The sequence below is a fragment of the Mauremys reevesii genome, linkage group 13 (assembly GCF_016161935.1).
Source record: "Mauremys reevesii isolate NIE-2019 linkage group 13, ASM1616193v1, whole genome shotgun sequence".
NCBI classification, from domain to species: domain Eukaryota; kingdom Metazoa; phylum Chordata; order Testudines; family Geoemydidae; genus Mauremys; species Mauremys reevesii.
This window is the reverse complement of record NC_052635.1, coordinates 10,181,228-10,195,213: the sequence shown is the minus strand read 5'-3', so window position 1 is coordinate 10,195,213 and position 13,986 is coordinate 10,181,228. Positions and strand designations below refer to the sequence as shown.

At 42.0% G+C, this 13,986-nt stretch overlaps 1 pseudogene; it reads right to left on the bottom strand.

The window, feature by feature from the left end:
• Nucleotides 1–7,794: 7,794 nt before the first annotated feature.
• LOC120380924 lies at nt 7,795–8,765 on the bottom strand (annotated as a pseudogene).
• Nucleotides 8,766–13,986: the final 5,221 nt, after the last annotated feature.

Below are 13,986 nucleotides of genomic sequence, written 5' to 3'. Positions count from 1 at the left end.
CTGCAGGGGTGACAAAGAGAGAGACACTGGAGCTGAATCTGAAGAATACCGTATATGTGCATATGAATCATACAATAATTCATACTGGTTTGTGTTGATGTGATGTGTACAAGAAAAAAAGACTGCAGTTCTATATGTTATATAATCATCATCATCATAGTGTGGTGTAGCTGCACTGATATCAATCAAGCTATGACAATGTAGATCAGCTGGAGATATGACTGTGACACTGCTCCCATATTTTTCATAGTAATAGTATGAGATGATTGTGTCATAATCCTAATGTATTTTATTTAAAATAGGTTATGTGGGGTATCATTAGAAAGGTTATGATTTACTGAATATGATTAGCTTATTAGTATGCATGTATCATTGTTGTATCTAAAGTTAGCAACATTGACTATACATCTGTACCACAAAAGTGTTTGCACCTGGGGAATGCCCACCAAACAGAATGCAATCAGTCTGGCTGGCTAGCTGGGAACAAGTCAATGGACCATTAGGAAGAACAATAGGTCTTTGAAGATGCTAATCTCCTAGCTTCCTGAGAAGCTTTCCTGGGATGCTACAAACTGCCTCTAACTTATGGATGCTTTGACAGTACAGAGATATGTGTTCAAATCACATGGAACTGGTTTCCATGATAAAACACAAGTATTTTTCCACTGAGGGGTATGGGAATCACACTGAAAGACAAAGGACCCTGCCATATGTAAATCTTATTTAAGGGATAAAGTGAGTGAGATAATCGGGGTTCATTCTTCACTGAATCCCCACCCAGGATAACTGCTGGAAACATCTAAGGAACAAAGATAAAGGGGGAGATAAGGACTGAGCTGAGGCTGAGAAGGTGTCTGACCTGTGAAAGAAATACCTGGAGTTTTAAGCTGCAAGCAAGAGCAGCTTGCTTTCAAGAACCTCTGCAATCTGCCTAAATCAACATTTAGGGTGAGAAATTACTACTTGTAAACAGTTTCTTTAGTATATTGAGTTTATATTGTGTTTTTTGTTTTATTTGCTGGCTAATCATAGAATCGTAGAAGATTAGAAGAGACCTCAGGAAGTCATCTAGTCCAACCCCCTGCTCAAAGCAGGATGAACTCCAACTAGATCATCCCAGCCAGGGCTTTGTCAAGTCGAGCCTTGAAAACCGCTAAGGATGGAGATTCCACCACCTCCCTAGGGAACCCATTCCAGTGCTTCACCACCATCCTAGTGAAATAGTGTTTCCTCATATCCAACCTAGACCTCCCCCACTGCAACTTGAGACCATTACTCCTTGTTCTGTCATCTGCCACCACTGAGAACAGCCGAGCTCCATCCTCTTTGGAATCCCCCTTCAGGCAGCTGACTGTTCCTGATGACCTTTCTCTCCTCCAAGTGCTTCCCAATGGATTCCTTGAGGACCTGCTCCATGATTTTTCCAGGGACTGAGGTGAGGCTGACCAATCTGTAATTCCCCGGATTCTCCTTCTTCCCTTTTTTTAAAGATGGGCACTATATTTTCCAATCGTCCGGGACCTCCCCCCGATCTCCACAAGTTTTCAAACATAATGGCCAATTGCTCTGCAATCATATCAACCAATTCCCTCAGCACCCTCGGATGAATTAGATCTGGACTCATGGACTTGTGCATGTCCAGCTTTTTCTAAATAGTCCTTAATAATCTGCTTTGATCTGTTTGTTATCCCTCATAATCACTTACAATCTTTTGTAGTTAATCAACTTGATTATGATGTCTCTAAAACCAGTTTGTGGAATTCATAACTGGGGGGCAAAAAGTTGTGCATATCTTCCTCTGCATGGAGGGAGGGGGTGAATTTCTATGAGCTTATGCTGTACAGTTCTCTGTTTTTTCCTTCAATTTTGGGTTTACACTTCGGTGGGGGGGTGGGGTGCACTTGAGTGCTGGGCAAGTCCCTAGCTGAAGCTTCCCATGCAGGTCTGATCTCAGTGTCTGTTTTGTTCCACAGCTGGGTGGGGCCCAACCTGTGTGTGTGCTGGAGGAGGCTTGAGGGCCCGGCTCAGCAGCACAGTGTAAGGGAGCCCAGGCTGGTGGAACAGGTGGGCTGAGTGTTACCCCAGTACATCAGGTGGCACCCCTGGGGGGGGGCAACCCATCACAATGTCCACTTTGACACCAGTGGAAATACAACTGATTTACAGCAGCTGGGGGTCTGATAAATTTACTCTAAAGGAGCTACATCAGTTTATACCAGAAATGGAGGCATACCAGTTTCCAGCATCAGGGGTTCTGTTCTTCCTCTTCAAAAACATTTCTGTCTACATTTCTGTCTGTCAAAAGGGGATCAATGTTTTTCTTTCTTTCTTTCTTTCTTTCTTTCTTTCTTTCTTTCTTTCTTTCTTTCTTTCTTTCTTTCTTTAGCCATGTTTATCAAATAAGATTTCTCAAATGAGAGCAAATTCTGATCTCATTCGGATCTTAAATGCAGGAATTCTTATATGAATGCAAATATTCCAACTGCAGTTACAATTCACATAAGTGAGGACTACTCACATGAGTAAACTGGTGCTGCTGAGCTCAACATGATTGAATCCGTTTGAAGAATGAGAAGCATGATAAATGCTGAAAATAATGGGGGATTTTGGCCTTCTGTGTACTATTAAATGTTATTCTTCCCTAAATATTAGAGAACAATATAAATAATTCCTGCCTTTATCATCACAGCCTACGAAATGCATTGGTTTCTCTCAACATACAAAATAAGAGCGAGGGCCAGTTCCTTTGCTGGTGTAAATCTTAACAGATTCATGGGTATAAAAAAGTTCTATACTGCTTTACACCAGTGGAGGATATTTGTCTAATCACTTTGATGTAAAGAATTTTACAAGAAAGAAGATCCTACAATGTACAAAGAGACAATTTTTACAGATGTTTTACTTCTAGGTTGTTTGTTGACAGGGAACTTCCTAATAAAGGCATGACATTGAAATGACAGTTGAAATAAAAATGAGCAATAACAAATATTATATTTTGCATACCCTTAGCACCTTCAATATGTGGCTCTCAAAGCAATATGTCAAAGAATAGTGAGCTACTAAGGGGGAAACTGGGAATGATTGGGGGAATGATAGGGGTGAAGAGAGTGGGTTTACACAGCGAGTCAGCATTCCTGATACCTGAAAATCTGCCATAACCACAGAACCATTCTCCTGGAAATTGAACACACTCAAACACTAACACACATTCAATTAAATAGAGAAAGTTAAATCCAACAACCAAAGCACACTATAGTGCGCACTGTGCAGAGTGCACAATTTAAAACAAAACATAATGTTTTTCTGTAAATAGGGAGCCTTGGAGAAGAGGTGGGAATTCTTCAGCCTCTCTTAAGACCTACTTTGGGGAACCTCTATTGATGTTTGTGAATATTTTCCTCAGTACGACCATTGTAGTACATGTAGAACTGTCTGGAAAATGGAATTTCCATCTCATGGAAAATTCCAATATTCCAATATATATTTTCATCCTGAATCTATACAAAAACTTGTAATAGTGAAAGCCTTAATTTAGATTCAAAGAGTACACATGAAATCAAAGGGAAAATTGAAAACTGCCATCAATATCGATGTTTTCTCGTGGAAAACATCAATATTGATGAAATTATTTTTTCAGAAGGAATTTGGATTTATTTCTTTAGTTAATGGCGATCATATGGAGCGGCTCTAAATAAATGTAGAAATTTACTCACCATTAGGAATAAGGTCTATAAAGATGCTTGTCACTGGCAGTTGCGTGATATTTTCTGAGCTATTCAAGGCATCCGGACACTCCATTAGTATACTGCAGGACATGAAAGCAATGAAAGAAGTACACATTATGTGGAGGAAGGTTTGAGAAAAATTCAGCTAAAAGAGACCGCCATTTAACTCATGGGTAGCAGGTGCAGAGCATGTGCCGTGGTCGGATTCTGGGAATGGACTTTCTTATTAGATGAGATCAGACTGAATCTTCCCAGCCAACTGTATTCAGATCCAACCACAAGAACCACTTCAGGAAACAACATTTCCACTCAGACTCAGTGGGTGATGATGACAGTTGCGGAATAGAGGGGAGTAAGGATGAAAGGAGGGAGAAGCAAGAAACACCAGTGATAACAGAACAACAACAACAAAAATAAATACAGTCATGGCATGATGATGAGCATGTTTGGTGCTTATTTATCACTTTGGTGGGCACTATGGAATTATGGGACCAGAACTTCACCTGGTATAAATTAGCATAACACCACTGAAGTCAAGCTCACAACCTGACCCATAATTATTAAACTAGTTGTATTCATAATGATAGATTCAGACATGGATAGATAGATAGATAGATAGATAGATAGATAGATAGATAGATAGATAGATAGATAGATGGACACAACCCAGGTGCTCAGACATACATTAAAATTCTCTGCCCATGTATAGAAAATTCAAATAAAGAAACCAATGACATGATCTTGCTCCCATTGCAGACTGGGGCACAACACCAATGGACTTCAGTGGGAGAATGGTTGGGGCCTTAGGTAATTCATTTATAACCTACCTTGTTTAAGAAGAATAGTTCTACCTCCTAGGTACAAGCACAATATGTGTTGAAGGAAACAGAGGTGTTTTTATTTCATTCACTGGCTTCTTTGACCTAGTCCCTGAAGGAAATTTCTTGTAATATTCCTCAGAGGAAGAACAATTCTGCATCATACTGCAACAAAACAAAACACACTAGGGTAATTATTTCAGAGGAGATGGTATCATCATCATCATCATCATCATCATGTATTTTCTAGATGAAAATTGTAATGGGATTTACTAAATGGGGTAAATTGTATGATACTATTTTGTCTGGAAAGAGGAATGATTTGTCCAAGGCACAACACAAAGAGTCAGGGGCAGAGTCAGTAACAACACGCAAGGCTCATGACTCCAGTTCCCTGATATTCAGACTGTGCGCCACACTTCCATCTCAGACACATGATTAGAACGCAGGAGATCTGATTCCCAATTCCCAGTACTCTAAACATTACACCCCATTCCCCTCCTAGAGCTGGGAACAGAACCCAGGAGTCCTCACTCTCAGACTCTACTGCTCTTACCAAACGGTCTATTTCCCTTCTTGAGGACCAGATACAAAGTCTGTAGAAGTCACTGGGACTATTCCCTTTGATAAAGTTTGCAGTGGAACCAGAATCAGGACTAGTTCACAGGAGCAGTAAAATAAACTCTATGTGGAAGCTGAGAGGTACTAGGGGGTAGTGTGCTTCAGGGAATGGGGTGATGGGCTCAGCTGGGAGCACTCTCATTTCTTAGAAAGTTCTGACCCCATTTCTCCAGCATGGCCGTAGAGGGCTGAGGCTGTTCTACTACGAGTGGGGTGGGGTGCTCAGTTTGGGTCGATCTTCTCCCTTAGTCAGTGTTGCTAGCAATACCCCAGTGTTGCACTAGGGGGTGCTAAAATACAGGGACGGGCCTGGAGGATGTTTTCAGGTTGATGGGTCTCAATGTCCCAGTTCAGCAGTAGGGGGCGCTGTACTACAGGGAAGAGGGTGGATGACTCATTAAGGGACATTCTCCTCTGGGGGTCAGTACTAAACCCAGTGCTCCAGCTCAGCTCCAAGTGATGACATGCTGCAAGGAGCTAGGTGGGGTCTCACTTGGGGGGCACTCTTGTCTCTTGGTCCATGCTGACCCCTTGTGCTTCAGCAGGGCACCATGTGGCCCTGTGCCACAAGGAGCAGAGGGAGGAGCTCAGCTGTGGACCTGCTCCCATCGGAATCACTGCTTACCACAGTGCTTCAGCATGGCGCTGGGGGGCCCTGTGCTGCAGGGGTGAGAAGGGTGGCTCAGTAGGGGGCACTTTCCCCATGAAATTGGTGCTGGCCTGTAGCGACCCATCACAGTGGAAGGGGACACTGTTTCTGGTGGATGTTATATCTTTTGGATGAGCTGTAAATGAAAGATCTTTCCCGAACACCCGTGGTCATTGAGAAATCAGTGAGTCTATTAACAAGAAGAAGGGGCAGCAGTGGCAGCTACACACTTGCACTGAACATAGCTCATTCCCTCCAGCAGGGGATGACAGTCACACAGAGAGACAGGCACATACATATACACATACACACACACTGAGCAGGGCTCATTCCCTTGTGGTTACCTATCTGCTGTTTGCAACATTTGTGATTATGACAAAACAATTAACAGGGCCTTGTGACGTTTTGTGACTTAAGGTCATTGCTACTTTACTTCCTTATGGCAACTCATTGAGCAACTGTTCCTGTTTAGACTAGAAAGCCTTCTACTTACCCTAATTGCTTAAGTTATTCCTGTATGCAATGCTATTGTAGCCATCTTGGTCCCAGGATACTAAAGACACAAAGTGGGTGAGATAATATCTTTTGCTGGACCAACTTCTGTCTTTCTCACCAACAATAAAAGATATTACCTCAGCCATCTTGTCTTTCTAAGTAATTTTTATAAGTCTAAACCTATAGGTCTCTTTTGTTTCTGCTATCATTTCCTCAACCCTTCATCATTTACTTACTATACAACTATTATTTAATGGCTATATAGGCATTACATGGGCTACACATCTCTCTCTCTCTCTCTCTCTCTCTCACACACACACACACACACACACACACACACACACACACACACACACACACACAGAGTTTCTATTTTCCATAAGTGGTTCTTTCCTTCCTGCCTTAATCATCTGTTGAATAGTGTTGCTTGATATTATACATTCTGCATCCCAGACATGCCTCTATTTCAGTGGTCCAGCACAGGGACTGCCATTTGATGACTGGCTAAAGTGCTCAGTGGGCCTATGTGATGAATCCCAACACAATGTGAGACAGAAGAGGTCAGATGAGATAATCTAGAGGTCCCTTTTGTCCTTAAACTCTGTGACTCTCTGACAATATGAAATACACCAGTGATATGTGACCGTAAGTGTTTGGGATGAAGCAAGCACAGATATGGTAGAAGTGAATCTTAAAAACAAACAAAAGGAATCTCTCACTGCCAAACAGCCCCAGAAGAGCAGAAGTGATTATCTCGTGTTTTTTCAAAAACACAAACTACAGCACTAACTCTGTAGGGAAATGTTGTTAGGCAACAGCTACAGGCCGTTGCATCATCCTTGTTGCTCTACATGAAATGTACGTTCAGGGGCCTAGGGGGAAAAGGTTCTGCTCCCACAGGGGATTTATTTGTGTCCTTATTCTCCAGACTCTGATCAAAGCCTTGTTTCTAATTTACAGCAACATTTGAGACCTGCGTCTCTCATTGAAGTCAATGAGACCTCAGCCCCTGTGCAAAGCAAGCCTACTCTGAGCTGTGATGAGTGGAACATGATCAAAGACAATGGCAGGTCCATGCACATCCTCTGCCCTGGTGACATTCACAGGTATAGGGCAAAAAGTCCAGCAAAACACACAGCGAAATTTTACATTAGCTGTAGCAAATAGTTACACTGTAGGACTAATGAATTCCTTTGGTAATTCCCTTGGTAATAATTCATTTTCCTGGCTGATCTGAGGCTTTTTCAATGATCTTTAGATCTGGTCAAAAGGTTCTGACTATCCAAAATTTGACTAAAGTTTATTTATTTATTAATTTCATTATAAAAAGTTTCTCTTCCCATTTTGCCACCATGTTTAGACGATGTAAAAGTTTTGCACATGGTAAAATTTTAATTGAAAATGTAAGGGTCATTGCGAGAAATTCAACAAAATGTTTATGAATTTACCTCATTCCCCCATTTTGATTGCCTCTGCTTTTCATTCCCTAATTTCTCTGTTTGTATGAAGAGATGCTCTTCTCTACTTTTTTTTTTTGAAGGCTCCCTTCACCTCTCTGTTCTTCAGCGTGTATATAATGGGGTTCAACACTGGGGCCACAACTGTGTTCATGAGGGAAATGATTAGATCACTCTCTGGGGTGGAGATAGACTTTGGCCTGAGATAGGTGATAAGGGCTGTTCCATAGAACAAAGTCACCACCATGAGGTGGGAGGAGCAGGTGGAGAAGGCTTTACGCCTTCCCTCCACAGACTGGAGCTTAAGGGTGGTGGAAATAATGCAGATGTAGGACAGGATTATCAGCAGGAAAGGGCTCATGATGAACAGCACTGACACAGTGAAAACCATAATCTCATTTTTGGATGTGTCCGTGCATGCCATCTTCACCACTGGTGGGATGTCGCAGAAGAAGTGGTGGATGCGGTTGGAGCCACAAAAGGGTAAGCGGAAGATCCACGTGGTCTGAGCTACTTCCACTGAGATGCCGATGGTCCATGAAGCACCTGCGAGCTGCGCACACACCCGACCACTCATGATGGTTCTGTAGTGCAAGGGGTTGCATATGGCTATGTAGCGATCGTACGCCATGACTGCTAGGAGGCAGCATTCCGTCAGGCCCATGATGGTGAAGACATACATCTGGACTGCACAGCCCACAATAGAAATGGTCTTTTGCTCCACCAGCAGGTGAACCAGCAGCTGAGGGACCACACTGCTGGTGTAGCAGATTTCCAAGAATGACAGGTTCACCAGGAAGAAATACATGGGAGTGTGAAGTGAGGGGTTTAGCTTTATAAGGAGGATAACAAGCAGGTTCCCTATCAGGGTGACCAGGTAGATGACCAGAAGCAACAGAAATAGAAGGATTTGCAGCTTGTTAAGGTATGAAAACCCCACCAGGATGAACACATCGGAGATGGTCTGGTTCTCTCCAGGGTCACTCGCAGAATAGGTCATCTGTAGGGGCAACATAGAAAGAGACTGAATTTGTGGAATAGCAGACATGTGGATGTGAATCAAACAATTCATACTGGTTTCCTTTCACTTGGGAGGCTTGAGAATAAAACCTGCTACGATTCTGTATATAAATATGTAACTGGGCCTAATCATCATCAGGCGTAAACTCGTGCAGTTGCATTGATGTCATTCAAACTATGCAAATATAGATCAGCTGGAGATCTGACCACTTTGACACCAGTGGAAATAAAGCAGATTTACAACAGACAGGGATTTGATAAATTAACTCTAAAGGAGCTACATCAGTTTATACCAGCAATGGTGGTATACCGGTTTCCAGCATCAGGGGTTCTATTCTTCCTCTTCAAATCATCTTTCCTCTTCCTCAATCCTTCCTCTTCAAACCATTTTTTTTAGTCTACATGAAAATTCAAAAAGGAATCAATACTTCTTTCTTTCTTTCTTTCTTTCTTTCTTTCTTTCTTTCCCCTCTAAGACTGATATGCTACAGCCACATTTATCAAATACAATTTCTCAAATGAGGGCAAATTCTGCTCTCATTCAGCTCTTAATCATGAGAATTGTTATATGAATGCAAGTATTCCCACTGCAGTTACAACTCACATAAGTGAGGACTACTCACATGAATAAACTGATGCTGCTGAGCCCAATATCTTTGAAGCACTTTGGAGAATGAGAAGCACAATAAATGTTGAAAACAATGGGGGATGTTGGGCGTTTTGTATACTATTAAATGTTATTGTTCCCTAAAAATTAGAGAACAATTGAAATCATTCCTGGCTTTATCATCGCAGCATCCCAAATGTATTGGTTTCTCTCAATATACAAAAGAAGACCTAGGGCTGGTGTAAATCTTCCCAGCTCAGTGGGTATAAAAAGAGCTATACTGATTTACACCAGTGGAGGATCATCATCCAATCACTTTGCTATGAAGAACTTTACAAGAAGGAACATCCTACAATATAAGAAGAGATGTTTTCCACAGGTGTTTTACTTCAAGGTTACTTGTTGACAAGGAACTTCCTAATAACAGGCATGACAATGAAATAAAAGAGTTGGAATTAAAATGAGTAATAACAAATATTGTATTCTGCATAACCTTAGTACCTTCAATATGTAGCTCTCAAAGCAACACATCAAATAACAGTGAGCTATTAGGGGGAAACTGGAATAATAGGATGAATAGACTGGATTAACACAGCTAGTCAGCATTCTGAGAAATGGAACTGAGCTGTCCTGCTACCTGAAACTGTGCCATAACCACAGGACCATTCTCCTGGTAATTTAAGAGAAAGAGAGAGAGAGAGAGATTCAAAGGGAGTCAGATAGAGAAAATTTAATTAAATAACCAAAGCAAACTTTGATGGCACACTATGCAAAGTGCACTACCTAGAACAATTTAAAACAAAAGGGAATGTTGTTCTCTAAATACTGAGATCTGGTGGAGAGGTTGAAATTCTTCTGCCTCTCTTAAGATCTACTTTGGGGAACATTTATTGATGTTTGTGAGTACTTTCCTCAGCACGACCATTGCAGTACATGCAAAGCTGGCTGGAAAATGGAATTTCCATCTCATGAGAAATTCCAATATTTGCATTTTCATTGAATTGATATGAAAAGTTGAAATAGTGAAAACCTTAATTTAGATTCAAAGAGTCCACATGAAATCGAATGGAAAATTGAAAACTGCCATCAATATCGATGTTTTCTCTTGGAAAACATTGATATTGATGAAACTATTTTTTCAGACGGAATTTGGATTTATTTCTTTATTTAATGGCTGACATTTGGAGCATCTCTAAGGCCTGGTCTACACTGGGAGGGGTTCGATCTAAGGTATGCAACTTCAGCTACACGAATAGCGTAGCTGAAGTCGAAGTACCTTAGTTTGAAGTACTTACCCATCCTCATGGCACAGGATGTAAGTCCGCGGCTCCCCTGTCGACTCCGCCACTGCCGTTCACGGTGGTGGAGTTCCGGAGTCGACGGGAGCGCATTCGGAGTTCGATATATCGCGTCTAGATGAGACGTGATATATCGAACTCCGAGAAATCGATTGCTACCCGCCGATATGGTGGGTAGTGAAGACGTACCCTTAATAAATGTTTAAATTTACTCACGATTAGGAATAAGGTCTATAAAGATGTTTGTCACTGGTAGTTGAGTGATATTTTCTGAGCTCTTCAAGGCATCTGGACACTCCATTAGTAAACAGGAGGACATGAAAGCAATGAAAGAAGCATACATTATGTGGAGGAAGGTTTGAGAAAAATTCAGCTAAAAGAGACCGCCATTTAACTCTTGAGCAGCAGGTGCAGAGCATATGCCAGGGTCGGATTCCGGGAGTGGACTTTCTTATTAGAAGAGATCAGACTAAGTACTCCCAGCCGACTGTATTCAGATCCAAATACAAGAACCACTTCAGGAAACAACTTTTCGACTCGGACTCAGTGGATGATGATGACAGTTGAAAAACAGAGGAGAGTAAGGATGAGAGGAAGGAGAAGCAAGAAACACCAACAATAACACAACAACAACAAAAATAATAAATATAATCATGGCATGATGATGAGCATGTTTGGTGCTTTCTTATCACTTTGGAGGGCACTATGGAATTATAGGACCAGAACTTCACCTGGTATAAATTAGCATTGAAGTCAAGCTCACAACCTGACCCATGATTATTAAACTAGTTGAATTCAGAATGATAGATTCAGAGACTAATAGATCAATTGCTATACTAACAGGTAGACTGCCAGATAGATAGATAGATAGATAGATAGATAGATAGATAGATAGATAGATAGATAGATAGATAGATAGATAGATATGAACACAGCCACAACCCATGTGCTCAGACACACATTAAAATTCTCTGCCCATGTATAGAAAATTCAAATGAAGAAACCAATGACATGATCTTGCTCCCATTGCAGACTGGGGCACAACACCCATGGACTTCAGTGGGAGAATGGTTGGGGCTTTAAGTCATTCATTTATATCGTACCTTGTTTAAGAAGAGTAGTTCTATCTCCTAGCTACAAGCGCAAAATGTGTTGAAGGAAACAGAGGTGTTTTTATTTCATTCACTGGCTTCTTGGACCTAGTCCCTAAAGGAAATTTCTTGTAATATTCCTCAGAGGAAGAACAATTCTGCATCAACCTGCAACAAAATAAAATTCACTAGGGTAATTATTTCAGAGGAGGTGGTATCATCATCATCATCATCATCATCGTCATCATGTGTTTTCTAGATGAAAATTGTAATGGGATTTACTAAGTGGTGTAAACTGTGTGATACTATTTTGTCTGGAAAGAAGAATGAATTGTCCAACGCAACACAGCACAAAGAGTCAGGTGCAGAGTCAGTAACAACACCCAAGGCTCATGACTTCAGTTCCCTGATGTTCAGACTGTGTGCTCCACTCCTGTCTCAGATCCATGATTAGAACACAGGAGATCTGATTCCCAATTCCCACTATTCTAAACATTACACCCCACTCTCCTTCCAGAGCTGGGAACAGAACCCAAGAGTCCTCACTCTACTGCCCTAATGAAAGGGCCCATTTCCCTCCTATAGAGCCAGATCCAAAGCCCATAGAAGTCAGTGGGACTATTCCCATTGACACCAGTAAATTTGCAGCAGGACCTGAATCAGGACGAGCTCCCAGGAACATTAGAATAAACTCTGTGCAGAAGCTGAGAGGTGCTGGGGGTAGTGTGCTTCAGGGAATGGGGTGATGGGCTGAGCTGGGAGCACTTTCATTTCTTAGATAGTTCTGAGACCCTTACTCTAGCATGGCCATTTGGGGCTAGAGGCTGTGCTACTGGGAGTGAGGTGGGGTGCTCAGTTTGGGGCAATCTTGCCCTAGTCAGTGTTGCTAGCAATACCCCAGTGTAGCACTAGGGGGTGTTAAAATACAAGGATGGGTCTGGAGGTCTCTGTGGGATGTTCTTGACTGATCCCAATGTTGCAGCTCAGCAGTAGGGGGTGCTGTACTGACAGAAACAGGATGGAGGACTTATTACAGGATGTTCTCCTCTGTGGGTCAGTAGTACTTACCCGAGTGCTCCAGCACAGCTCCAAGGGATGGCAATGGCATGCTGCAAGGAGCTGGGTGGGGTCTCACTTGGGGGGCACTGTTGTCTCTTTGTCCATGCTGACCCCCTGTGCCTCAGCCGGGCACCACGTTGCCCTGTACTGCAAGGAGTTTGGTGAGAGGCTCAGCAGTGGACTTGCTCCTATGAGAATGGCTGCTTACCACAGTGCCCCAGAATTGCACACATGGGCCCTGTGCTGCAGGGGGTAGTTAGGGTGTCTTAATAGATGGCACTCTCCCTTTGGTATTTGTGCTGGTCTGCAGTGACCCCTCACCGTGGAAGGGGGCATTGGTTCTGGTGAAAGTTATATCTTTCAGATGAGCTATAAATGAAAGATCTTTCTGTACCACCCGTGGTCATGAATGACTCCATGGAGCATTCCCTCCAGCAGGGGGTGAGACACACACACACACACACACACACACACAGAGCAAGTCTCATTCCCTTGTTGTTACCTATCTGCTCTTGTTATTATTACACTTGTTATTATGACAAAACAGTAAACTTACATTCATTGTTAGTTTACTTACTTATGCTAACTCATTGAGCAACTCCTTCTGTTCAGGCTATAAGGCCTTCTACTTACGCTAATTGCTTAAGCTATTTTTGTATACAGTGCTGTTATAGCCATCTGGGTCCCAGGATACTAGAGACAAAGTACATGAGGTAATATCTTTTGCTGGACCAACTGCTGGCTCTTTCACAAACAATAAAATATATTTCCTCATCTATCTTGTCTTTCTAAGTAATTTTTTATGTCTAGATCTATAGGTGTCTTGTGTTTCTGCTATCAGTTCTCACCCCTTTATCCCTTACTGACTATATAACTATCATTATTGACTGGCTATATAGTCATTGCATGAGCTTCCAGTCTCTCTCTCACTCTCTCTCTCTCTTTCACACGCAGACACACCCCCACACAATTTCTATATTACATGAGATGTTCTTTCCTTCCTGCCTTAATCATCTGTTTATCAGTGTTGCATGACATTACACATTCTGCATCCCAGAAGTGCTCCCATTTCAGTGCACAGTTACAGGGAACACCAGGTACATTTCTCTTTTATGTTCACTTTGATGCCTGGCTAAAGTGCTCTGT